The 27,413-nt window shown below is 31.7% G+C and overlaps 1 protein-coding gene across 8 annotated transcripts in view; it reads right to left on the bottom strand.

Annotated features, from left to right (window-relative positions):
• The window catches only part of LOC139524717 (roundabout homolog 1-like), a 192,883-nt gene that overhangs the window by 67,277 nt on the left and 98,193 nt on the right, over window positions 1–27,413 (bottom strand). For 7 of the 8 annotated variants that reach the window (XM_071319738.1, XM_071319740.1, XM_071319742.1 and 4 more), the window contains exon 1: window positions 4,087–4,506. The gene's annotated coding sequence lies outside the window, so the exon portion shown is untranslated. Of the gene's footprint in view, window positions 1–4,086; window positions 4,507–8,177; window positions 8,243–14,422; window positions 14,541–24,188; window positions 24,290–27,413 lie in introns of those variants that run through there. The other variant, XM_071319737.1, reaches the window with a different exon arrangement.

Genomic DNA, 27,413 nt, shown 5'->3' with positions numbered 1-27,413 from the left:
TAGAAAAAAAATTGAATCGCAATTTCCCGTCGATATGCACAACTACATAGTATGTCCTTATTATCTGAAAAGGTTTCGTGAAAATCTGTAGTGTGGTTTGAGAGGAGTTGCGATGACAAACTGTTGCAGTAGTACATTAAAGTAAATAAGTTCAAAGGGGCGTAACTCCTAGAAAAAAAATTGAATCGCAATTTCCCGTCGATATGCACAACTACATAGTATGTCCTTATTATCTGAAAAGGTTTCGTGAAATTCTGTTGTGTGGTTTGAGAGGAGTTGCGATGACAAACTGTTGCAGTAGTACATTAAAGTAAATAAGTTCAAAGGGGCGTAACTCCTAGAAAAAAAAAATTGAATCGCAATTTCCCGTCGATATGCACAACTACATAGCATGTCCTTATTATCTGAAAAGGTTTCGTGAAATTCTGTTGTGTGGTTTGAGAGGAGTTGCGATGACAAGAAACAGGACTGACGGACTGATGGACGGACGGACTGACGGACGGACGGGTCAAAAACATTATACCCTCCGCAACTTCGTTGCGTGGGGTATAATAATTTGTATTTTAAAATGGTAATTTTTTCTCAAAATGTTTCTTGTTTGGTATGCTATGAAGATGGTTCTATCTTTACAATGAATCATTACTCATTAAAATATGTTTTTTGGAGAAAATAGCATTACACAATTACAATTCCAAGCTTAACTTGACAAAATGAAATTAGACATGTACATTAGACGAATTAATCCAAGCACTTATCACTTTAATTGTTTCTATTTCTTTCTAACTCCAGGAAAGAATTGGTGCACACTTTATTACAAACAATGCACATTAACCTTGCAATGCAGGTTCACACAACAGAGAAATACAAATTACATCCTGTTCTCAATTTATTGTTATGAAATTCCTGTTTACAAACCCCAGATGTAATCGTTTAAGATGTCATTAGAACCAGAACCCTTTAAGATTCATGCCGAGATAATCTATAACCCCGCTGTAAAAACACCTATTTAGACATGATTCTCAATAACTTTATGAAAGCTTTGCTGTAAAAATATGTAAACTTGGCAAAAACCCGCTAAAACTTACAGGAAACTTGGGGAATATTAAGACAGGGTGTAAAAATCGTACATGGAAACTGGGGGAACAGTATAACATTGTGTAAAACTTCCGATTTAAAAATTGTTTTGTTTGTAATATGACAAGAAATCAGAATGCCAACAACTTATAAAACAAAACAAATATGGATTATTTACCCAAAACTTGCATCTGATGGTCAAAATTACTACATGGCACACACGTATTTGCTGATTGCTGTCATCATACTGTCTTCATTCAGTTTTTTAAAATGACATCTGTATAATGCTACTTCAAGATTAATTCAAGTACAATTATTAAGTTTAAAATCTAAAATATCAACATCTTTAAGTGACTACTTCCTATTGACCCTCTTACCCCTCCCTAACACTGTTATCATTTTTACACAAAATTCCTGTTGTCAATATTTTTTTTCAATTAATAAAATCCTTTATCCCTCCTAACCACTTCTCTAAAATTCCCTGCATCCCATATTTATATATAATCCAGAAAATAAACATTTTGAAGTAATTCCATCCTGTATTTCCGACTGTTACCCTGTAGTGCCAGGCTGTAAGGTTTTGTTGAAATCCCTTATATACACAAACTATAGAATCAAAATTGATCTTTGAACAAACAACTCTGTCCTAATCTATAATATGATGGAAAAGTTCAATATTTATCCAATTTTTTATTTTAAATAAATTTCTATACACTATTAAATTCACTTATATTAATCATGTTAATGGCGGAAATAGAATTTGTAATATTTGTTGATGCAGAAAAAACTATATGTTTGTAAAAGAAATGAATTACTTATTATACGAAAAAAATATTTTTGCTATATTTCAATTTAAAGATTAAAGGTCTAAAGAGAATAATTATATATATACTATTTATTAATTGTTTAACAGTTGTTTTATCAATTTGAAATGAAGCACTAAGAAAATCAATTTAACTATGTTCAGATGGGCTTTTTTGTCTGTTTTATATTTGTTTATTATACTGAAAACACTGTAAACTTTTGACAAATTTCATTTTATTTTATCCAGTGGTGTTTTTTTTAAAAGTTTATTTCTCATCAATTGAATATCATTCAAATGCATGAATACAGAATATTTATAAGCATGTATGAATATGAATAAATGTGAAGGTATATATAGATACAAAAGTTCATACATTGTACATGTATATCTTTACATGTACATGTACAGCAGGCAGCATTACAAAGTTTCAATTAACTGACCAGTTTTAATTGTGATTTCACTAAAAATTTCAATTGTTTAAGTGAACAAGCCTCCTATTGATGTTTATATTAAGGAGATTTAAGTTGACTTTCTGTCATTGATGATATAATAACCACTGCTAATGTACACTGGACATCACTCCAGGGACAGGGAGTTAATGTGGTTCCATATGTCCACACCAGCTGGCCATTTGGACAATGGTCACTTATCACATCAAATCATTAATAAATGATAGCAGTAATTTTATTCATAACTTGACTGGGTATGGATATTGAGTAACCTTTTAATAAGGGAATATTTATGAAAACCTAATTACAAATTCTTTTGATGTTACATTTGCATAATCATATCCTCTTTTGAGATACTTTTATTAAGAGTCTGGTTGAGTCGAAATTAAATTGTGTGACAACAATTTTAAATAGGATTTTGTATTGATGTACCACTGGACCAAATATAAATCGCAAGCTGAGAAGATGCACTTTAGAAAGAATTATACTGCTGTCGTGCTTTGATTTTTTTGTAAAAACTAATGAAATTACTATTGAAAGCCCCTATGGGATGTTTCTTCACTATGAATACGAATCCATTAAATATAGCAACTTCCATACAAGCACACAGTTGTGAATCAAAAGCAAAATTCTAAAAGAAGGTTAATCTTCCACAATAACCATCCAACCACATGGCCTCAATAAAACATTTCATAACTGTCATTTCTATTTTGTCATACCAAAACCTAATTTGAAATTCAGTCAAAAACAGTTAAAAAGATTAGAATACAACTGAACCACATTGTCAGTTCTGTAAAATGTCAAACTGAGATTTGAAATAGCCTAGATTGAAGCGACTATAATATCACCACACATTACTGTGTAACTGTTCTGTCGGCCAGTCTAATTGTTAACTAGGGATTTACAATCAAATATGACAGATATTTTCATAAAAAATAAATATTGCTGTTTTATCTACTTTAATATCCATACATCATATTGGAAATCCCAAAGTGGAGACGCTTCTTTAAAACAATACAATAATAAATTTGGTAAATTATTTATTTTAACAGACATGTGTGATAAGAAATATTGTTTTATCAAATTAAATGTTTGCACGGATTTATCATATTTCAACACAGATAAAATAACAGACTACTCCTAGAACCTTCGTTTAACCTCAGATATGTTTTTCTAGCTAAAACCCATACATTTGTAATTGCATCTCAATTCTTTACTATTAGCAGCAAAAAGTTTTATAGCTATATGGTATTTTTTATTCTGATTTCCATTTTCCATTTTTTGTACATACTTAGTTAGTTTGAAATTAGAATTTCATTAGAAGCATGTTGTTTGCATAAAATTCTGTCCGACTTACTGCATAAAGTATCATGTAGGATGTTAAACATCCCAAACTAAAAATGTAACTTTTAATCATAAAATCTAGATGCAAAATATTAGCTTAAACAACCACCTAATCAATTTATTTGAGCAATGTCCAGGACGGCAGAAATGGCAGGCTGATTCATATCAACAAAGAATCCATCATCCCTGATGACCCAAGAGATACATCAACATCCCATTGTAATGGCCAGAAAAAGTACACAATGTCCAGGTGCATGTTAATCCTGCTCGAATCCACCAATAAAAAAAGATAAAAATCCATCAACATTTACAATCAATAACTTTTGTCTTCGTGTTTAATTGCATTACTTAATGAGAAAATACAATTTGTATTAATTGGTTTATGGCAAAAATATTGATAAAAGATCATCTTACCTGACAAATATAAAATGTCCAGTGCGACAACCATAAAATATCCTGTTATCTCTATAAAGATCTATTTAAATAATCCAATATTTCTTCTATTTCTCAGTGCATGGTATTCCAATATTCAATATAGAAAACAGAATATACTGCAGATTATAAACACTATTGTACAATTAATCCTCAAATATCAATATTCGTAAAAGTCCATTCACAAAATCCTGTTTGCCTAAAAGCAAAAAATATATTATTACAAGTTACTTTCTACACCAAATATTTAAGAATGTAAAATTTAAAAAATCCAATCTTATTTTTCCACTTTTTTTTCTTAAATATTTCTTCTATCTATAATGGCAATAGTCACACATGTGCCTTGATGCTAACACATTCTCTCAGTGTTATCTTAACTCTCAATGTTGACAATGTAACTCCTCCCACTTAACAATCAATTCTAAAATTCCCAGTATACAAGAATAAACAAGGCGTGACAATATTGTGCAGGAGGTGTGTTTAAAGGGTTGATTGACATGATATAAAAAATAGCAGCAATCTCGTTCCTGCTGGGGCCTTCAGAGGGTAAAATCAATATTTGACAAATTGGCTACTACTAAAAGGCTTAGGATAAAAAATCTATAGTTCATACCAGTTTTATGATTAAAGAACTATAATGGCAAGATTAAGCCTCTGTCCAATTGTAAAAATACTTTTTATTCATTTATTTTGTGGAGAAAACCTCTAAAAATTGACAACTTTTCCTGCAGTGATTTTTGATTTGAACTCATAACAATATTATTACATGGTACAATAATATTTAGAAGGAGAAATGAAACAAAATCAATGTAAGATCCAAATCTTTGAAACAGCTGCTACTTCAATACACATTTATGGAAATTAGGAAAGAATTCATTAAATGGTACCAGAAAATCATTTCTAAATTGTAATGGGATGATATCAGTACAAAAAAAGGGATACTTTGAAATGTATTTGTACATTACGAACTTGTGGCAATAGAGTACAAAACAATTTTCATTAGGTTCGGTAGAAATACCTCCATTAAATATATCTATTGTAGTATTGCAGTTCTCTTTAATGGTTGTTTATTGATAATTTCTATCGTAAATTTAACATATTAATTTCTCTTTTTATTTTATAGTGTTTGTGAAGAAGCTTTAAAAAGTTTGATTTTGTTCAATAAAAAATGGAGAATGGAAATGGGGAATGTGTCAAAGAGACAACAACCAAACCAAAGTGCAAAACAAATTTGTAATGATAATCTAATTTACCAAACATTGTTGATTCAAACTAAATTTATTTTAATTGGAGAGAAACTATTTTTTTAGTATGGTCTTGTTGGTGAACCACAAGAACAAATTTACTATAGACTTTCCCAAACTTTAAAAATCAAATATCCACTAATATATAAATATTCCCATCCCACTCAGACGCCTATGACAATAATTTGTTCAAAATATAATTTATCAAAAAAATAATTTATTAAGTGGGTAATTATTACAATTATGGTTATTATTTAAAAAATCAATTTCTTACGCATTCTTTTGGATGACCAATACCATTATCATGGTTTATACTGGTTTATTACAAATAAAAAAAAATATGTTAAATGGACAATGATGGCAGATTATTAAAAATATTATACATGTAAACATTGACAAGCTTCAAAAATATATAAATCATTTCTAAGACAACACTACATGTATTTTTTAAACTGATTTATGAGTACACGTATTTATACAACAATAATCTGACAGCTACAACTGTAAAAATTATTACCAAACATAGATAAAAAAGAAAACTTAAATATTTAATCAGGGTCTTACTTGGATTAGGAGAACTTCTTATTGTAAACAAGTGGACAATAGTTATCTTTGAGAATACAACACATTTCCTAATCCCTCTCACGATAATAATACCCTTATCCTCACAAAGGTGACATATCAAAATAAAAAAAATGATCACTACCCAAACAAAAGACAAGCATAAAAGAGGATTAAATTTTAACACTCTCTGAAGCCCTATCACACATGATAGAAAGATAAAAGACCAATGAACAGGCTTACTGTCCTTCTTTCATTCTTTTGATCTGTAATTGACATGGCTTCATTAATTAATTTACAACATCACATTATGTTACACTTTTAGGTTTTTTCTTGAAAAATTACAGCCTTTTCTAATCATACATTAAGATTAATGCCAAAATTCATATTAAAAGGAGAATGTCATTACATAAAAACCTTGCCTTTCTCCAACAAATATCTTTATTAATTGTCTTGAAATATAATATACATGTATATTGGCAAAAAAAACATCTGACGTATAAACAGTGTATGAAATTACAGAAATCTATACCATTTTAATTTTACACACAAGGAAAAGAGTTTTTAATGTATGGGCCTTTTTAAAGAGAAAATATTAAATTTCTGTTTAGAAGAAAGTGTAAGTTGTTCAGAAATTTTAATTAAAAAGAACGCAAGTTTTATTTTACATATCCAGAAATACCTCAAAACAATTTAACTGAAAAGTTAAAATGTAAACTTTGCTCTGATATTTTGTCTTATGGCGATTGTGTATTGAAAATTGCATATGATAGTTACTGAAATCAATCTTTTTTTATTCAAAGTAGATTTTTTCATCTTTTAATCAATTGTTTGTCTAGGCCTCTTCAAAATTCCCAAGTATCAAATAAATTAAGGATTATCTTTAAAAATTGTGCCATTTCGGCCTATGAAAAAAACCCATCATAGCTGACTATGCAGCATGGGCTTTATTCATCGTTGTAGGCCGCATGGTGACCTATAGCTGTTAATTTCTGTGTCCTTTGGTCTCTATTGGAGATTTATCTCATTGGCAATCATACGACATCTTTTTTTTTTTATAAAGTTTGAAATATTTTCCATGTAACTTACCAGTAAATACATGTGTTCCAGACCGTATGAGTATTTGGACCGTACGCGTACGGTCTGGACCGTATGCATACTTTTTCAAAATACTCATACGGTCTGACTAATATTTAAAAGTTGGTCAAGTTTATTGGTTACAAATGCATATAGCAGATCAACATAATTTAAATATCAAATTAATCTAAAAAAGTTCAATTGTAATTGAAACAAAAACTTTATATTTTAACTTTTTTTAAATTCACGCTAATTAAATCTGTTAGTCTCTTGTATTAAGCATGTCGATCAGTAATACATTAATTGAATTATGATCACTGAAATTGAAGATATCGTAAGTAAACATAATGTGGGAGGTCAATTGTTTTAGAATATTTAGCAACTTTACCAAAAAATGCAAATGCAAAGGAACATGCATGAACTGCATACATGAAAATGTAAAAAAATATTACGTTACTTGAATTGTGTCACCTTGGGCGAGAGTACCAAAATGGGATTCAGATATAAAATTAAACAAATACTTAATTTCAATTGTTCGTTTGTTCATTTTATCTATCTAATTGTAATAAATTATCAATAACAATTTGTAAAACTAAAAATAAAGATTGTGATAAATGCTTGTTTCAATTTAACCCATATGATTAAATAACATGTATGGTCAGCTCGTATTGGACCGTATGCGTATACTCATACGGTCCGACCGTACGCATATACGTATAGGGTCCGGACCGTACGCGTACGGTCAAAATACTCATATGGTCTGGAACAACATGTATTACTGGGGTGATACAGATGTTCCTTAGCGACTCCTCCCAGTCATGTGACAGTCATGTGTCAATAAGTAAATTAAACACTGAGGTGTGAAGTGATCAGTAGGTATCATCTCATTATCCTTAATTGACTTCACACCTTGGTCAGGTAGAGCCTTTCATCTCTATAGGTATCCCCTTTCATCTTCAGAAACACCTGGGACCCCCATAGGTTTAGTTAGTTTAGTTACATACAAATTTGAATTGAGCAATAAAGTTAACTGGATCAGAGAAAACTTGAAATCATAGAAAATTCACAAATCCATGTTTGAAATTTGCTTTCTAAATAACAGGTGAGATTTTCAAAAGGTTTTATATCTATAAAACAGGTAATAAAAACAATTAACGACAGTGTATTGCATAAGACAAACTTAGTGCTTACCATCAAATACTTTGTACACAATTACACCTGCTGTCTACAAACACATATCTTTTCTGTCAAATTTTCTAAAAAGAAAAAATGAAACTAATTATCTTGAGTAAATATTCTCATCATGGCTAGCATTCTTTTATTATTTATAATGCAAATTCTTTTAATTTTTTGGCACCCTTTTTCTTATTTTTCAGACAAAATCTATGCCTTTCACTTTAATTAGATTCAAGTTTCGTTGTTTTAAATTTCATTTAAAATGTGTATATTTTAGTGCATGTTTCAATTCTATAGTCTATACAAGAATAAGGGCATTTTTCTTATGGAAACAGGGCTCAATTGTAAATAAAAAGTAAGAAAAGTCATCTGGCCACTTCAAAATTCCCCAAATGCAATTAATTTTGATATCTTAAAATCTAATGCTAATTTATATAAATATTGATAAACAAGATAAGCTATAGAGACAATACACAGGCATATGACAATAAACAATGATTGAGAGAGCAGAGGCAAATTGTGTATGGTTTCTAACATGACCTGTGGCAGGTCTCAGACTAGATTACTGTCAATGTATTACAAGGATTAATGCCAAACTTGGTACACATGTTTAGGCAACACAACATCTAACTGTGGATCTCTGTGGCTCTCAGCAGGTGCCAATTTCAACAAGTAATATAATTTTAATTCATTTTAAATTCTTGTAAAAAGATCTCATTTGTACATTGTTGTTTTTTTTTTTAATATTTTTGCAGGATTTTAAAAACCTGGTTAAGACTCTGTTATCAATGAAAAGATTATAGCAATCTCTAAATCACAATGAAAGAATAATCTTAGAATTCACTGATCAGTTTGGTAACAAAATTACTTTATACAAAGGGCCTTAATATTTTAAATTATTCTCAAACAGTTTTTTTTTTACATTCTTTTATCCCCAACTAGAATTCATATAGACATAGATCTTTAAAGAATATGAAGGCTCTGTGCTGAAGACTGCACTTTGACATATAATGGTTTTTCTTTTACAAATTGTGACTTGGATGGATAGTTGTCTCATTGGCACTCATACCACATCTTTTTATATCTATGAAGATTAAATTGCAGACCATTTATCAATAACACATTTTAGGGGTTGTCAGCATGTGGTGTTTTTTTTCTCTAAATAATAAATAAGCTTGCACTTTTATTTATTTTTGTTTATCAAATGAAAAAATCTAGCTTTTCTTCAATTTCACAACATAATAATTTGAGGACATGGATTTGACAGAGTGGTTAATTCCCACAAGTACAAACATATGTTTTGTACCGAATTACATCACCTGTCTATAACAACTACTAAGGTCTGGTATTGACAGGGTGTGATGATGGCGGCCTGACTTAACCCCTTGTCTACAACAGAAAAACATGACCACTGTCTCACTATGATTAATGTACTTTATAATTATTGATCTCTCTCACTCAATCCTGTTTTGTGTAAAAAAATGTCATCCTTGTTATTAATCTTTTTGACAAATACATGTGTTATCTGCCTGGATATATGTACCCAACTCAAAAATGTGTTTGTATTCTCTCCTTTACTAGAAGTACAGAGTGGAAAGGAATGGCACTGATTCTTCTTCATAGAAATGGAAGAGTGCATGAGGAAGGAGTGGTAGAAGAACAAGATAGAGTTCAATAAATTAAGATTTCCAAACATCAATAACATAAAAAAGAAAATGTGGTATGATTGCCCATGAGACAACTATCCACAAAAGACCAAAATGAAACAGACAATAACAACTATAGGTCACTGTACGGCCTTCAACAATGAGCAAAGCCCATACCACATAGTCAGCGTATATGACTGTACCTCAACAGCACAACATAAATCTGACAAGTCACACATCACCTCAAAATTATAGAGAGAATAAAGACACTTTTATTATTTTAAATGAAACTAGAACTTTTACTACAAAGACACATCTGCACAATAAATTATATATAAAGCAGTATGACTATTAGAGAAACTTGAGTTTAAAGCATTTGTTTCTATGGTTTTCAGATAATCTCAAGTTCAGTTCCATATAAGGATATGTGGTATGATGACAAAAAGACAACTATCCACCAGAGTCCATATGATATAGATTTTCATATGACTGAATTTTGACTCCAGGTTCTAGATTTTTTTGACAGGTTACCTACTCTATGGCAGCACATCCTGGTATTTGGTCAACTACCAGCAACTTAAAAAAGTAAAATCAAATATATAATCGGTGCAATTTCTGGAGGGATAGTTTACTGAGTTCTGATGAATTAAGTCATGTTTAGAAAGCAATTAAACAGTTAACTTTCTCTTTATTTTGTATTAATTAAAATCTGAAATTTACTTATTTACGCTGCTCTTGCTTGACCGAGTACCATGATGTCCTACCACAGAGAAGGTAACCTGTCAAATATATATAAATTCAGGAAGGAATCAAAATTCCCTAATATGAAAATGATGTACAACACAAGAAGGTAATACGCCTTAATTTTTTTCTTTCTATACTGGATAACCTGTATATAAAAAAGACCAATTTAATTTGAAAATCACAAGAAACTAAATTTGATATTATTAAGTTAAAACTTTGACAGATTACATTACAAACGGTTATATTTGTTGCATGTCAAAGTGTATAATTACAGACCAAAACATGCACTAAACCTGTCTGAAACCACAACCTTATATCACACTCTCTAAACTGTATAAACATAATCAATCTATGTTTGACTTAGACCACAAATATTCAATTCAATTAGAGATTATAATTGTTCTAATGGACCAACACTGAGGTACAGAAATATAATGAATATGCGAAATTTCCCCATCAAAGCTGGCCAGCATCTCAGTTCCAATGTAAACACATGTACAGATTGAAATGATGACATTGAAAAACCGTTCCAACTGTTCAAAGGTATAAAACATGTATTAATTTTGTTCAGTGTTTAGCCAAAAGGCCCAAAACTAATCAGATTTTGATGCTAATTGACTTTTTAGGTCAAGATGAGCTAATTTACAAATATGCTGACCTAAGTGTTGGAAGAAGCTCAAACCACCTTCTGTGAATGATAGTCAGTAGAGCTGATTCTAATCAGAGTCGTTCACACTTCATTAGTCGCAAGTTCTGTTAATTGGAATAATTCTATAAACTTGTTATGACACATCATGCTTGTATAGATACAAATATCTAACACGAACATTATGGTAAAGCATGGTAAGAACAGGAGGAAAATTGTTCCAACATTTGGTTCAATGGGCCAACCCCATCTTTTAAAATAGATCACTTGATCTAATTAAAACTCTTAATCTTTACCATTTGCTTTTGCTTTTCCTCTCTATTTCACACTCAAAATGCTTTTACACTTTTGCATCTTAACATACTTGAAGACTGTTCTTTGACCTATAATGGCTTTTCTTTTACAAAATTAATTGTGACGTCTTGGATGGAGACTTGTCTCATTTGCACTCGTACCACATCTTCTTATATCTAGATATATAGACGGAGAATTGAATTATTGTTATTTGCCAAGAATAATTTAGTCTATATTTTTTGTAGATTTTACCTGACATGTATAATTAACTTCTATAATGGAGAAACCTTCATTCTAAGATTCAGAACACCTGAGTAAGCAACTGTTAGGTGTGGACCACAAAATTCACCTGTAATCAACAACAAAAAAACTAGATGCCAGTTTGAATAAATTCTACATGTATTAAATCATGTAACATTATGACAGCTACCTCTGTATGACGTCAAGATGCTAGATAACAGATCAGACAGACAAGACCTAGGAAGGTATAATTAACAACCATCTAAATGACATAGATGCTGGATAACAGATCAGACAGACAGACAGGACCTAGAAAGGTATAATTAACAACCATCTAAATGACATAGATGCTGGATAACAGATCAGACAGACAGACAGGACCTAGGAAGGTATAACTAACAACCATCAGACTGACATATACTATCATGAATAAAACTAAACTCTGCCAACTTGACATGTTAGTTATACTTGATGGGACAAAATGTCTGTAAATGTGCATGACTTAACCAACCTGTAGATTTACTTTCTTACATGATTATTAATCTTCAATGTTATCCTGAGGCTGCACACATGTACAGTTGGACTTTTTAAGCTCAAACACCTCACAGCTTTTAATTAAAGCCACTTCTCACACTATACCTCATTATTATAAATAGCTTATCTCAAAATGTAAATAATTTTGGGGTGTTTAAGCTAATGATTTTTACTATAAAATGAGTCAGGTACTATCTGAAGAGCTCTGAAGGGTTATTGTTTTTTTTTAAGTTGGTTTTGCATGTTTGTTTTACTTGTCACTATAGTCCAGTCAAAATAAGACTTAACCTCAAATTAATTGCAACAGAAATAGTTTTAGTTCTAATCTATAGCATTTTGCCCTTAATATACACAGAAAAATGTCCCATAAAAATCTAACTTGAGGAAAACTCAAAATCAGCATTTTTAATTTCCTATATATGGAAATTAACATTGGAAAGGGAGATAACTCTGCAAAAATTAGTCTTTTTTTTTGGTCTTTTTCGGTTGATTTTCTTGAAATTTATGTGAAGTATGATACTTTGATGGGGTTATAAGTTTGTATTTGCCTAAATTATATAATCTTCTGCTCATGAAATGTACAAAACCTAAGTGTTATGGGTAGTTTTATTTTTTTTGTGCATTTTTCATTAAAGAAATTGCAAATTTGAAGCTTTGTGACCATTTTGAAAAAATAATGTGAAAATTTGGTATTGTTTATATCTGTATATTATTTTTTTTCAGCATATTACTTGTCAAAAGAAACTTTAAACCACTAAAAAGAAGAATACATCCTTAATTATTTTTATTAAATTTGCGATTCTTTACCTTGACATGTTGAAAAATTCAATAAATGGTCAACTAATGAAATACGAAATATAGATTACAGCTTGATAAAAGATATGAAAACACCTTTAGAGATGTTTGTAATACTCTAAAGAACGCTTAAAAATCAAGCATCAATACATTCTGATGAATAGAAGCGGTAAAGTTATAGTTTTGTATCAATTTTTATTGATATTTCTGCCTGTTTTGAACGAGTTATCTCCCTTTTCAATGCAAATCTCCATAGAAATTTTAAATGGTGATTTTTTTAGTCTTTCTCAAGTAAGATTTCATGGGACTTTTATCTGTGTATATTTGGGGTATAATGCTAAAGATTAAAACTTAAAAATCTTCTGTTGCAATTACTTTCAGGTTAGGGTCAACTTTATGCTAGATTGAGTGGACTGGACTACTATACTTGACACGCTTATACATTGTACTGTAAATTTTGCAGAGTTCGCGAAAATGGTCGGTCCTGTCGGTCCTATCGGTCAAAATGAAGCTCGGACCAGTATTTTGAAAGCTAGTGCGGGTCCTGATGACCGATGTAAAAACGGCCGTTGTAGTTCCTTTTTTATCGGTAATTAGTCGTACCGCAACTAATTCCAATATGTGTTTACATCGGTCTTCGGATGTACCTGCTGCTAATTTCCGGTACTGGTTTCCTGTTATAAACAAACTGAAACCTATGGAAACCAAAGTGCCGATCTACACGTGGCCTGCTAAATTTGTTCTTGGCAAACAATCGGCGATTGAAATCTTAGATGGAGATAACAAATACTGAGAAAATGATTCAGTTGATGAAATAGAAAGAGAAATGACTTTAATTAAGAACAATCAGAAGATCAGAACTCGTACTTCATTATTAATTTGTCCGTGGCTGTGAAAAATAAAACTAATAATAATTAAGTTACTTTTGGATAAAATATGTTATTATTTTTATTTAAGGATCAAATTGACAGATTTTTTAGGACTGGCTAAAATTTTGTAGGACTGACAAATAATCTTGCTTTGTCGGTCCCATGACCGACGGGTCAAACGAAGTTTTCGCGAACTCTGATTTTGAATCAATGTTTTTATTATTGAGAAAATTGCAATGGGCTTGGGAAAAAATACAACTTGCATTTCAAATTTTGACTGCATTATTTCCTTGTAAAGTTTCCTCAATTCCAAATAATTAAATTCACATTTCGTCCTTTATTCTACAATCACAATTATAAATGCGTTCCAAAATTATTGAATTTACAGTATTCAAATTAGCAATAAAACAATACCCCTCTCTTTAATCTATCTCTATGGTAGTTAGCCTAGTCTAACAGAATTTTTTTTACTGTAGTATCTAACTGTAGTACCTAGCCTATTCACAGCCTTCAAACAGGGATAAACATTTGGACCATGCAAGGTCTATTGTAGAGACTAGGCTGTTGGTCTGTTTCTGTCTAGTGGATACTAGTAGGAGTCCAAACTGATCTGAAAATAAACAGAAGGTCAACATTAGATACTGGTAGGAGTCCAAACTGATCTGAAAATAAACAGAAGGTCAACATTGAACAGCTTTATACTTAACTTAAAATAAATCTTTACAAGGCCCTGACACATTGACCCTCAATTCATTATAAGATCATGGCAAACTTGTTTTACACCCTAAATGCTCTATTTATGAATGAAATCTGATTGTAAATTTGTATTTAATACCGAATATCAATCATATAATGTTATTGCACCTGTTGCAGACATGCAGATTAAATCTCTCAAAATCCTGCACAGTTTATATAATTTTAAATCAATGATGCAGGGTTAATTAAATCATAAATCAGATTACACTGACTGACATTGAATACATGTGCCAGTATACAGTCTGTACCCAATGGAATATGTCCTTATTTCATTTCCCATCATGCCAAGGATTTTAATTGTCATATTTTTTGTTTATTATTTTAATACCATATCATGTGTTGACAGAAAAGAATTTTGCTGCCAGGTTTTGACTTGTAATTTGAGTTAAAAGTTCAAAAGGGCTACCACAGAATACAAAAATAAGGGAGATAACTTTTAAAAGTTCAAAAGGTCTGCCATATTTACCCCCAAAAAGGGAGATAACTCATTAAAAATTAATTTACTCTGCTCATCAATTATAAAACTTAAATTGTTTCCACAACCAAATTTGATTTTATGGCTTCTTGTCACAATTAATTCATGTTTTCCAATAAATCATCAATCCACCTCAGTATACAAAGAGTGTGAAATTTCAACCCCATTAAATAGCTTTTTCCCACCTGAAGTCATAAAATTCAAATTTCTTGATTAATTTGGAATAATAAAGTGTGTAGATCATGTATCATTTCATGTTAAATTACAATAAGATTTTGACAAGTAACTAATGTAGGATAATTATAATGTGTCACTTGATCAAATCACTGTTAACAAATTGTCTAGAAGATCATGAACAAACTTTGCATGTGGATACCATCTATTAATTGAAACCGGGTAGAAACTTTGGACCACAAAATAAGATCTGATTACATGTATGATGTCATACCGTATATTGATACAAACCACAGCAGTGATAAATGTTATCCGTGGCAAAGAACAAATTGTACATACTTCAACCCAAGTAATGTGGCAGTATGATCTGAGAACTGCTTCAACCCAAGTAATGTGGCAGTATGAACTGAGAACTACTTAAACCCAAGTAATGTGGCAGTATGAACTGAGAACTACTTCAACCCAAGTAATGTGGCAGTATGAACTGAGAACTACTTCAACCCAAGTAATGTGGCAGTATGAACTGAGAACTACTTCAACCCAAGTAATGTGGCAGTATGAACTGAGAACTGCTTAAACCCAAGTAATGTGGCAGTGTGAACTGAGAACTACTTCAACCCAAGTAATGTGGCAGTATGAACTGAGAACTGCTTAAACCCAAGTAATGTGGCAGTATGAACTGAGAACTGCTTAAACCCAAGTAATGTGGCAGTATGAACTGAGAACTACTTCAACCCAAGTAATGTGGCAGTGTGAACTGAGAACTACTTCAACCCAAGTAATGTGGCAGTATGAACTGAGAACTGCCTCAACCCAAGCAATGTGGCAGTATGAACTGAGAACTACTTCAACCCAAGTAATGTGGCAGTGTGAACTGAGAACTACTTCAACCCAAGTAATGTGGCAGTATGAACTGAGAACTGCCTCAACCCAAGTAATGTGGCAGTATGAACTGAGAACTGCTTAAACCCAAGTAATGTGGCAGTATGAACTGAGAACTGCTTAAACCCAAGTAATGTGGCAGTATGAACTGAGAACTACTTCAACCCAAGTAATGTGGCAGTATGAACTGAGAACTACTTCAACCCAAGTAATGTGGCAGTATGAACTGAGAACTACTTCAACCCAAGTAATGTGGCAGTGTGAACTGAGAACTACTTCAACCCAAGTAATGTGGCAGTGTGAACTGAGAACTACTTCAACCCAAGTAATGTGGCAGTATGAACTGAGAACTGCCTCAACCCAAGTAATGTGGCAGTATGAACTGAGAACTTCTTCAACCCAAGTAATGTGGCAGTATGAACTGAGAACTACTTCAACCCAAGTAATGTGGCAGTGTGAACTGAGAACTACTTCAACCCAAGTAATGTGGCAGTGTGAACTGAGAACTGCCTCAACCCAAGTAATGTGGCAGTATGAACTGAGAACTGCCTCAACCCAAGTAATGTGGCAGTATGAACTGAGAACTGCTTAAACCCAAGTAATGTGGCAGTATGAACTGAGAACTGCTTCAACCCAAGTAATGTGGCAGTATGAACTGAGAACTACTTCAACCCAAGTAATGTGGCAGTGTGAACTGAGAACTACTTCAACCCAAGTAATGTGGCAGTATGAACTGAGAACTGCCTCAACCCAAGTAATGTGGCAGTATGAACTGAGAACTACTTCAACCCAAGTAATGTGGCAGTATGAACTGAGAACTGCCTCAACCCAAGTAATGTGGCAGTATGAACTGAGAACTACCTCAACCCAAGTAATGTGGCAGTATGAACTGAGAACTACTTCAACTCAAGTAATGTGGCAGTATGAACTGAGAACTACTTCAACCCAAGTAATGTGGCAGTATGAACTGAGAACTACTTCAACCCAAGTAATGTGGCAGTATGAACTGAGAACTGCTTAAACCCAAGTAATGTGGCAGTATGAACTGAGAACTGCTTCAACCCAAGTAATGTGGCAGTATGAACTGAGAACTACTTCAACCCAAGTAATGTGGCAGTATGAACTGAGAACTACTTCAACCCAAGTAATGTGGCAGTATGAACTGAGAACTACTTCAACCCAAGTAATGTGGCAGTATGAACTGAGAACTACTTCAACCCAAGTAATGTGGCAGTATGAACTGAGAACTACTTCAACCCAAGTAATGTGGCAGTATGAACTGAGAACTGCTTAAACCCAAGTAATGTGGCAGTATGAACTGAGAACTGCTTAAACCCAAGTAATGTGGCAGTATGAACTGAGAACTACTTCAACCCAAGTAATGTGGCAGTATGAACTGAGAACTACTTCAACCCAAGTAATGTGGCAGTATGAACCCAGAACTGCAGTGCTTATATTCCTTACAGTCATTTTGAAAGAAGAGGATTTATGTAGGTTATATTGCTTAATTACACCTTATGTAAGAATCCTGTGTTTTTATTGGTTGATAGCCAGTGTATTTTTCACCAATTTACTGTTATCAAATGAATATCGTTATTTTTTAACGACGCTGGGGTATATGCAAAAAGGACTATGCCTTTTTTACCCTCTCTGTCGTGGTATTTGCCAAAAAATACTCTTTCCGACTGGACGCTTGCAACGTCACAATCATCAATGCGTTTTTGAACGTTAACAATTGGTGTAATTAAACAGATATAGCATGTTCTTGAAGGGTATTTTTCGTAAATACCCCTCCTGAACATGATATATCTGTTCAATATGCTTCTGTAAAATTCAGAAGAAATAGTATTTTGACAGACAGGAATTTGAGATGTAGGCTTTTGAAATCTTTGTGAGCACGCTTACATACCCCACGCCCCATATTGTCACTGGAAAAACAAAATCTCACCAGATTCCTAAGTCCAAACACTCTTAACTCTACAAAAGTCCACTGATAAAAAAATTTCTTTCACACATTTACATATTATGTCCTCATTAACTATATGAAGTTTCATAAAATTCTGTTGTTGTGCTTCAGAGGAGGTGTGATGACAAACTGTTGCAGTAGTATATTGTATAATAAGTTCAAAGGGCATAACTGCTAGAAAAAAATGAATAATAATTTCATGTCGATATGCACATCTACAAACTTTCATGAAATTATGTTGAGTGGTTTCAGAAAAGTTGTGATGACAAGAACAGGACTGAAAGATGAATACTGAGACAGACAGAAGGACAGGTCAAAACATTATATCCTCCGCAACTGCATTGGGATGAGTATAAATATCTCCTATAACTGGAGAAAGACATAACACTTGAAAGTCAGGTAACCATACGTATATATTCTCAATACTTTCTACAACCAGCTGAAAATATAACACTGGACAGTTATGTGACCATACCATGAAACCTCAATACCTCCTATGGCTTGATGCAAAATTCTACCTTTATATTTAGCTCTATATAAATATTGGACCAACAATGTTAGTTAAGACGTTGCCCACCTGTCGATTTTTACAATTTACTATTTTGACAAGCTTCCTCAATAGTCTTATTGTTTAATTGTATGGAGTCAATTTACTGAAAAATTTCAAATGTTGTTCACTTGAAATTCAATACAAAAATTTAAATAGGTTTATGAAACAGACCACCCCTTGGCCAATGATAGCTAGCTATTTGACCAATTTCTTTTCTTTTCTGAATGTGAAATAATTAAATTTAATCATCTGTAAATGGGCTATCTGCACCTTTTGATAATCAAAATCAGGTAAAATTTGGTTATCTGTATCTTTTTATGACAAATCAATCAGGTAAAAAAGACAGGTGAGGTAGATCAACTAACTGCACATCTTCAGCAAAATAATTAGTGACCTATAAAATGGTAAAGCTTTATTTAATGGCTGCTTGCATGTATTTAAATAAATGCAAGAAAGTCAAGCTTTCCAAATCACTGAGAGGAAGACAAAGTTTCAATCCTAAATGATAATTAAAAGGTAGGCCTGTAGCCAGGAATTTCTAAAGGGGGGGTTATTTGGCCTCAAAAACTCGACTTTAAGTCACAATTCGAACAGAACGTTGACTTTGACAATCATTATTTGTTTTCAAGGGAGGGGTTTGTCCAAAGCCCCCGAACCCCCCTATATATATATATTTAATCTGTTTAAGCATATATTTTCATGTTATTTTCAGTGGAGGATCTAGAACTTATTATAAGGCCCCCCCTCCCAACCCGACTGCCATAAAAGGGGGCCTGCTACCCCTATGATTTTGTGAGTAGAGAAAATAACATTAATATGTCAAACTTAGTTCTTCCCTTTTTAATATATGAATACAACAGCATGTTAGAAAATTTCAAAAATTTTAAATGCAATAAAATTTCTCGTAAAAGACTGAAAGCTAAACAATAACTTGTTTTAAAGTAACAGATAAAGCTGGATGATCTCATTTAGTTATACAAATAGTTGATCTGGCAAAATTCAACTGATATAAATATTTAACAAGTTTCTCATGCATCTCTGTTTAATTTTTCATCTCTGTTTAATTTTTTTGTTTAATTATGCTGAATATCATAATACAATTGACAGATGTTTAGTTAAATAGAAATAAGAGGATACATGTTTATGTAATAGATCTCACTAGAATTAACACCTATTACAGTCCCCCATGGTACTATAAACTTTCTACCAGTCATCCTATTAAAATCAGCTTCTAGGCATCTACTAAGAAACGAACTAAACAGGAGATATGGAACTTCAGACTGGAACTGTAAAGGTAACACATATTACCCTCTTAGAAGTTTAAGTTATCTTTTCGGGCATAAAGAAAGGTCTTACAGAAATGGACTGTACTATTATAATCAAAAACCAACTGTATTGCAGGTTATGCCTTTACATTTTCAATGGTAATATGAACTTTCAAACAGAAAAGCACTTCAACAATTAACTATACTACAAACACAGTATCATTAAAGAAACCAATTTCACCTTCACAGTAAACAACAGTAGCTTCTACATGGACAAAAAATACAGAAATAAGATGCACTAAATCAGTTTTATTTCTACAAGACTCCAGGGACCATCCTGCTCTCACAGCTTCAATAAGCAATGAAAAATTTAATTGGAACTGGACAGAAAACATACCAATTCAAGGTAAATTAAAAGGTTTTAAAGAAGAAAAATTTTCATACAATAACATCATCATCCCAGCAGCATAACAATGCTACCTGGTATTCATTTAAAGAATGAGTAAGGATATCCTAAGACTTATTTCAATCCTTTTGGTATCAAATAAAACTCTTTTTAAAGCAACTGATTAGCTTTCAGCTAAATTGATGGTAATTTGGTAGATATTATCATATGCCTTTTAAAGTTAGTTATTATTGGTAGGTATGATTTTGAAGTTAGACATCAACGCATCTTCCTATAAAAGAGAGGGAATTAAAACTTTAATATGCTGCTTTAAACAGGAAGGCTTCAAAGCAAAAAAATAAAATAGCCTTTTAAGATATCACAATTATTTGGACTAGGTCCAGTTTACCTATTCATACTTCATTTTTCTGCATACCCTAAACCACCAGATAAAACATTATAGAATGAATTGCTTCAAATAATAAAATAATTTTTAGTTTAAATTGCTGGACTCTCTGGAGTATCATCAGACAGGAGACAATCAGAGACTTGTGAACACAGAAAACAGCCATTTATACACAGGACTACCCACAGCTGGAATCCTTTTTTGATCACAGAAATAGGAATAACCTTAGGTTAGAACAAAAGTCCAATCATATTTAATTTAATAAAACCAAAACAGCAAGCTATCAAATTTTTCAAAGTTTTAATGAAAAACCATTTAAAATTTTCTACTTTGATGCATAATTATGTAATTAATATGCATTTGAATCATGGTATCTTTTGTTATAATTACACTTCATTTAACGTCTTCCTAAAAATCTAACAAAAACACTTAAAATACGCAGGAGGGTATATAGCTACATTACACATGACTAATATTTTTTTATCCAAAATTGAATATTTCATCAGAATATTTACCGTCATGTTATTATTCCCATTGTGGAGGCCTTATGCGACTTCTGGCGCGGAGAGAATTAAGGTAAGGGTTAAGGTAAGGTATTATTCCCATTAGGCAAGAATTATTTATTTTAATAACCAATTCAAAGTTATATGGATTTGAATAAATCAATTTTTTAAATAATAAATATTTCCTTTTGAAGAAAATACAAATGTCTCCTTCATTTTGGTATCAACAACTGACAGAGTGTAAAGGTATAAAAAGAAGTTTAATGAATGCATCAGCCATTTTGAAAAGGAGGTTCCCAAACCAGGATAAAAAGGTTCCAACTATATATCCTCATTCAAATGCATTGATCGTCCCAAAAAAAAGGGGTTTCCGACCCCCAGAACCTCCCCTCTGGATCCGCCACTGGTGCATTTCAGATATTTATATTTTTATGACGAAGTCAGCTCTCAAGATTAGTAGATGGTGGATTGAATTGGATTGCAATGGAGAAAGTTCAGAAAAAGGGATGTCATCTCAATTCCTGGAAAACTAAATGGAAATAAAAGCATAATCTTTCAATGATTTTAGATACTTATTCTATTGGTTGAACTTTTCACAATCAGACATTTAAATGGATCATTAAGAAATTGATAGGCTGAAATAACATGTCAGGTAACTTATCACCTGTTAACAATCATTTGCACTAAATACCGATTTTAAGATAAATCAAAAGTGCAATTGTTGCATTTATAAAAAGAAACAAAATTTAGCTATCAAACCGCAGGTTTATTTACCTGTACCTGAATGCCCAGTTCTCCTGGAGGTTTGTTTATGGTTAATCAAGATTTGTTTCCGGTTCCACAAAATTTTGTCCCCCTTTTTTTTTCTCTCTGAATCCTGGATCTTAATCGGATTACTATTGAAGACAGAAGAAAACTTATGAAATTGTTTGTCAAGGGAAGCAACAATATATAAAGAAGTTGGCTAAACACAATGAAATTTCAAGTGATGCTGTCGGGGGGCAATACAGAGTTTAACAAAACTTTTTAAATGTCTATTATTGGTAATTTGACTGTATAAAATTGAAAATGGAAATGTGGAATTTGACAAAAATATGATGGAAAAAAAACCCGATATAAACCTCTTATGTGTGGGTTATAAATATGGTAATGGTATAATGATATAAAATTTAAATGAAACTAACATTCCATCAAAAAATAACTAAAACAAGAAGAGAAATTAACAAGATTCAAATTAAAAACTTTTAAATGAATATACCACCAACAGACAAATTTGAAATCTGATTAAATTTTTTGTTTATCACTTTTAGTTTCACTGCCAAGATGAAACAACTGTTACTGACAATTTAATTTCAAACATTTATAGAACTTTCCGCTTGATGAGCACATTACAGACTTAAAACTTTGATTGAAATTAATGTGATTCTATTATTTCACAAAAAACCTCATAAAGGTTCATTAAAAACATGTTCTGATGAGCTTACTGAGAGAATAATGACTATGTTACCGTCTTACTCTGTTAATGAAATGTAAATACAGAAACAGATTTATTTTTATATCATGGAACAAGTATAAAGATAAAGGTCAAATTTGTTTTCTAATTAGAGCAAAAATATAAAAAAGCATTTAAATATTCAACTATGTATGACAAAGATAACAGGAATATCTTAAAATAATGGAAAATACAATGGACCATTATCAATCTCCAACACCTTAATCTTCCCCAAAAATAGTCTAAAATTGTTAGATATCAGAAAGATGACCAGAGTTTAACTAAACTCTCAGTTTAAGAAAACAGAAAAATTACCAGAGTTTAACTCAATCTTCAGAAACAGAAAACTGAAAGATTACAAGAGTTTAACTCAATCTTCAGAATCAGAAAACAGAAAGATGACCAGAGTTTAACTAAATCTTCAGAAACAGAAAACTGAAAGATTACAAGAGTTGAACTCAATCTCCAGAAACAGAAAACTGAAAGACTTCAAGAGTTTATTTAACTCAATTTTCAGAATCAGAAAACAGAAAGATGACCAGAGTTTAACTCAAACTTCAGAATCAGAAAATATACAAATGGCCAGAGTTCAAATTGATCAGAATCAGAAAACAGAAAGATGACCAGAGTTTTACTCAAACTTCAGAATCAGAAAACAGACAAATGGCCAGAGTTCAAATTGATCAGAATCAGAAAACAGAAAGATAACCAGAGTTTAACTCAAACTTCAGAATCAGAAAACAGACAAATGGCCAGAGTTCAAATTGATCAGAATCAGAAAATAGAAAGATGACCAGAGTTTTAAACTAAATCTTCAGAGTCAGAGTATAAATTGGATATAACCTTGATAACAGAGGCGTATGACCTGGTTTTAACCATTGGTCCTAACAATAAAAAGAAAAACTCTGGTTAACTTATTTTCCTTATAACATATATAAAATTCTATAAATGCATATATATAAAATCTGCAACAGATGTATATGTATTGTACTCTTTTTATGTGGTTGCCTTAACATTATTTCCTAACGTGTAACAACTGCTTTATATATGTGCATAATCCCATGTACTAAAACTTATTTTCTCACCTTTCTTCACCTTAACATTATTTTTATCTGTCTTTTTTAATAGAATCCTACATCAAACATGTCACAGTGAAGTCGTTTTGAATACTTAATTGAATAAACTAGTTTATTCATTGAAAATAGGGAAAAAATCTTCTTAAGAAATGACCATATGTTAACATTAGACTTATTGGCTGGAATTGTTATTTTTACAATAGAAAAATGCCACATGATAAATTTCTATATAACATAGTGACCGACAGAAATTGTTTCTTTCTCTGGACAATCTAATCCTTCAATATTGTACAAAATTAACATGCAACCTGCATTATACCTGACTCACCTGTAATTAACCTGTAATTAACCTGAATCCTTTGATATCAAATATTTTCTTTTGATGTCTCAAATCTGGATCTTTCATTCACAAAGCAGTTGGGTTTAAACCTAGAAATAAAGATGAAAAAAGTAAAATGATTTGATACATTGCTTTTATTTTCATTCAAGTATTCTCATTAAAAGTTATACAAGTCAGCACAAAGCAGGATTAATTGCTCCAAGTTATAGAACATCTATGGTGTTTCGTTACAGAATAGTTCTGTAATGAAATGTTCTTTAATTTGTGTTCAACATGCAAAAGAGTAATCCTGTTTGAAATGGAGATGTGTGTATGACCTCATATTAAACTTAAAAAAATGACCTCATATTAAACTTAAAAAACGCTTATACCACCAAATATTGACGGAAAGTACAAAGAACCTTTCATTGACAATAATAACTGCATCTACTTCAAAAAAGAAGAAAGAAAAGTATCCTGACACAATGAGAGATATGTATTATACACATCATGATATAATTTTTTGCTTTGTAATTATGAAAGAAGTTTTTGCTCTTGAATTATGTCCATGTACAATGTATTAGCTAAAATCAGTTTTCCATATCTCGTACCAATAATTTTTCTACATCAAATTTTTCTTCCATAATTTTTTTAAAATGATGTTTGTTACAAATTTTAGATTTCCTAATGGATACACAGCAGTAAAAAGAGGTCAATACCCTATTTAATCTAAATGTCCCAATGGGTCCAGCGGACGGTTGACATTTTTATAATCATTGCTAAGTGAACTTCAAACTACTTGACAAATCTAACTTTTTATTATGGACAAAAAGCCAATATTTTTTTCCATATAAAGTCAAGCAGGAAGTGATAAAGCTATCAGCGGGCACGCGACGGAGATCTTAACACCTGTCCTTCACCTCATTTAACACTACTTATTCTCTACATTCACTGAAAACATAATTACATGTATTCTATGCAGTGTTATAACTAATAACAACAAAAATCACAAAACGCCTGACTTTCTCCATGAAAAAATGCAATAAAATCACCAATAATTGTTGACTAAACACTCCATCTATGAAAAGAAGTCTACCATTTTCTTTGTGTCTGAGGGCAATGGTTCTAAGTAACCCATCAAACCCTCAATAACCCGGTAATATAATACAGTCATTGTCACTCCGTGGACAAAAGTTATAGCGGGCACAGAAAATAAAATATCACAAAGGATCTATTCTGTTGTCAGCTCAATCTTACATGTTATTAACAAATGTTTTCATTTAATTTCAAATCAAATTCTATTATAATTGTTCCTTTTCTTTGTTGCCTTTTTGTGGTTTTAAAGTTGTTTTTATTGCCAATATGATATGTAAAAGATACATATACATGTTAAACAGCCTTGCATGCTTTTTACGCCAATTTCCGTTTAGAAACAAACAATCTGTATACCACTTTTTTAAATGACGAACTCAGGATCCCATAAATCATGGAGGTCATGAGGTTTAATAAGTCAGCAGATGCTTTACTGTGTATTCAGATCCGTCTAACATTTCACAAAATGAAACATGATACAGTTTTAACACCGATCGGACATATGTTTTTTAAATTCCTACAAATTTTGTTACCAAAGAAAACTTGTTAACATGTCCATCAAAGTTGAGGATACAAGCACATGGTCAAAGTGGTAAACTATACTACAAGCAATAAACAGATGGTAGGACTTAAAAAATCATCCCATGGAAAGGAAAATTTATGGGTATTACTATTGGAAACTTTAATGCTTTAATAATGCCAACAGCCAAAGAGCTACCTTTCTCCCTTTTATCATTTTTTTCACTTAATTATCCTCACAACTCATTTTGTAGAACATTTTAAAGCTTGTTTGTCATTGGGTCAAAAGTTAGAGAAAGTCAAAAGATCAAATGGCAGTTGTATCAAATTGTTTGAAAAACATAGAACATCAGAAATTAACATTAAAAGTCATGTAAAACTTCAAAACAGAGATAAGATATTTCACTTGCATACAAAAGGTTGAGTTAATGTGACCTTTGTAAGGTAAAAGTAACATTAAGACTAACAAAACTGGACTGACATTTACTGTTTGAACATTTGTCCATTTATACTATTATACATGTCAAAGTCATATGTGGAATTTTAAGATCAAGGAACTGGGCATATTTCAAGCATATATTAACGGAACATGTGAGCCCCACAAACACCTTTCACAGATATGCTTCTGAAAGAAAATATCAATGGGAAAACTTTGCCAAATTGACTAACATTCCACTTCTTCATGGACACATGTTCGTGTATCAAACAGGTCAATTATTTAGTTCTAGGTAATCATATAAGTCTAATGAACCTTCAGTTCCCATGAAGGCATCCTTTTTCATTGTTAGACCATCTTATACATAACCATTTTTATTTTCTGTATTTATAATATTTAACGGACGGACGTTATTGGTCAGATCAAATGATGTCTGAATGGATCATCAATTATGTTCCTATTTCCAAGGTTTAAATAATACTTATAGCACCGGACACTGAACCTATCATATTTTGTTTAATTTGAAATGAATCTAATTATCAAAGGTCAAATCTGAGTTTCTGATGACTTCCACCCCCCTCTTTTCCATATTTTAATTTGGCTTACCAGTCAATTTAATACAAAAGATATAAAACAGATGGGTCATGGAATATTCTTAACAAAGAAACTGACCATTTATTGACCACAACAATTTGACATAAGGTTACAGAAATGTCATGTTGCAATTGAAGATGCAAATTTCCTTATATCCACAGTATAAATATAGTTCAAGGTCGCAGATAAATGTCAGAAGTCCAAAATAAAATATTATAATTTCAGAAAATGAATAATTCAAAACTGTTTACCTTGTAAATGGGCAATTCACCAGGACATAACATTAAATATTAATTGAAGTTGAGATTAAAATGCTGCAATTAAGGGAATATAACTATAAAACTTACATTAAAATGTCAATTCTATATAATACTTGAATAAAGGTCATTGTCAGATGATTATTGTCATACCAGTTATAGTTATTTTCAATGTAAAAGTAATGTGTTTCAATTTACCATCTAATGTGTATGCTGACCAAATATCAGCAACAAACAACTTAATGCTCAGGGTGTAATTATTATTGTAAATCAAATCAAATTTTGTTTACTTTACCAATCTTTATGGGTTTCTTACAATCACACTATTTATTTTAT

Source organism: Mytilus edulis, chromosome 5, assembly GCF_963676685.1.
Source record: "Mytilus edulis chromosome 5, xbMytEdul2.2, whole genome shotgun sequence".
NCBI classification, from domain to species: Eukaryota; Metazoa; Mollusca; class Bivalvia; order Mytilida; family Mytilidae; genus Mytilus; species Mytilus edulis.
The sequence above is the reverse complement of the archived record's forward strand: the minus strand, read 5'-3'. Positions and strand labels throughout refer to the sequence as shown.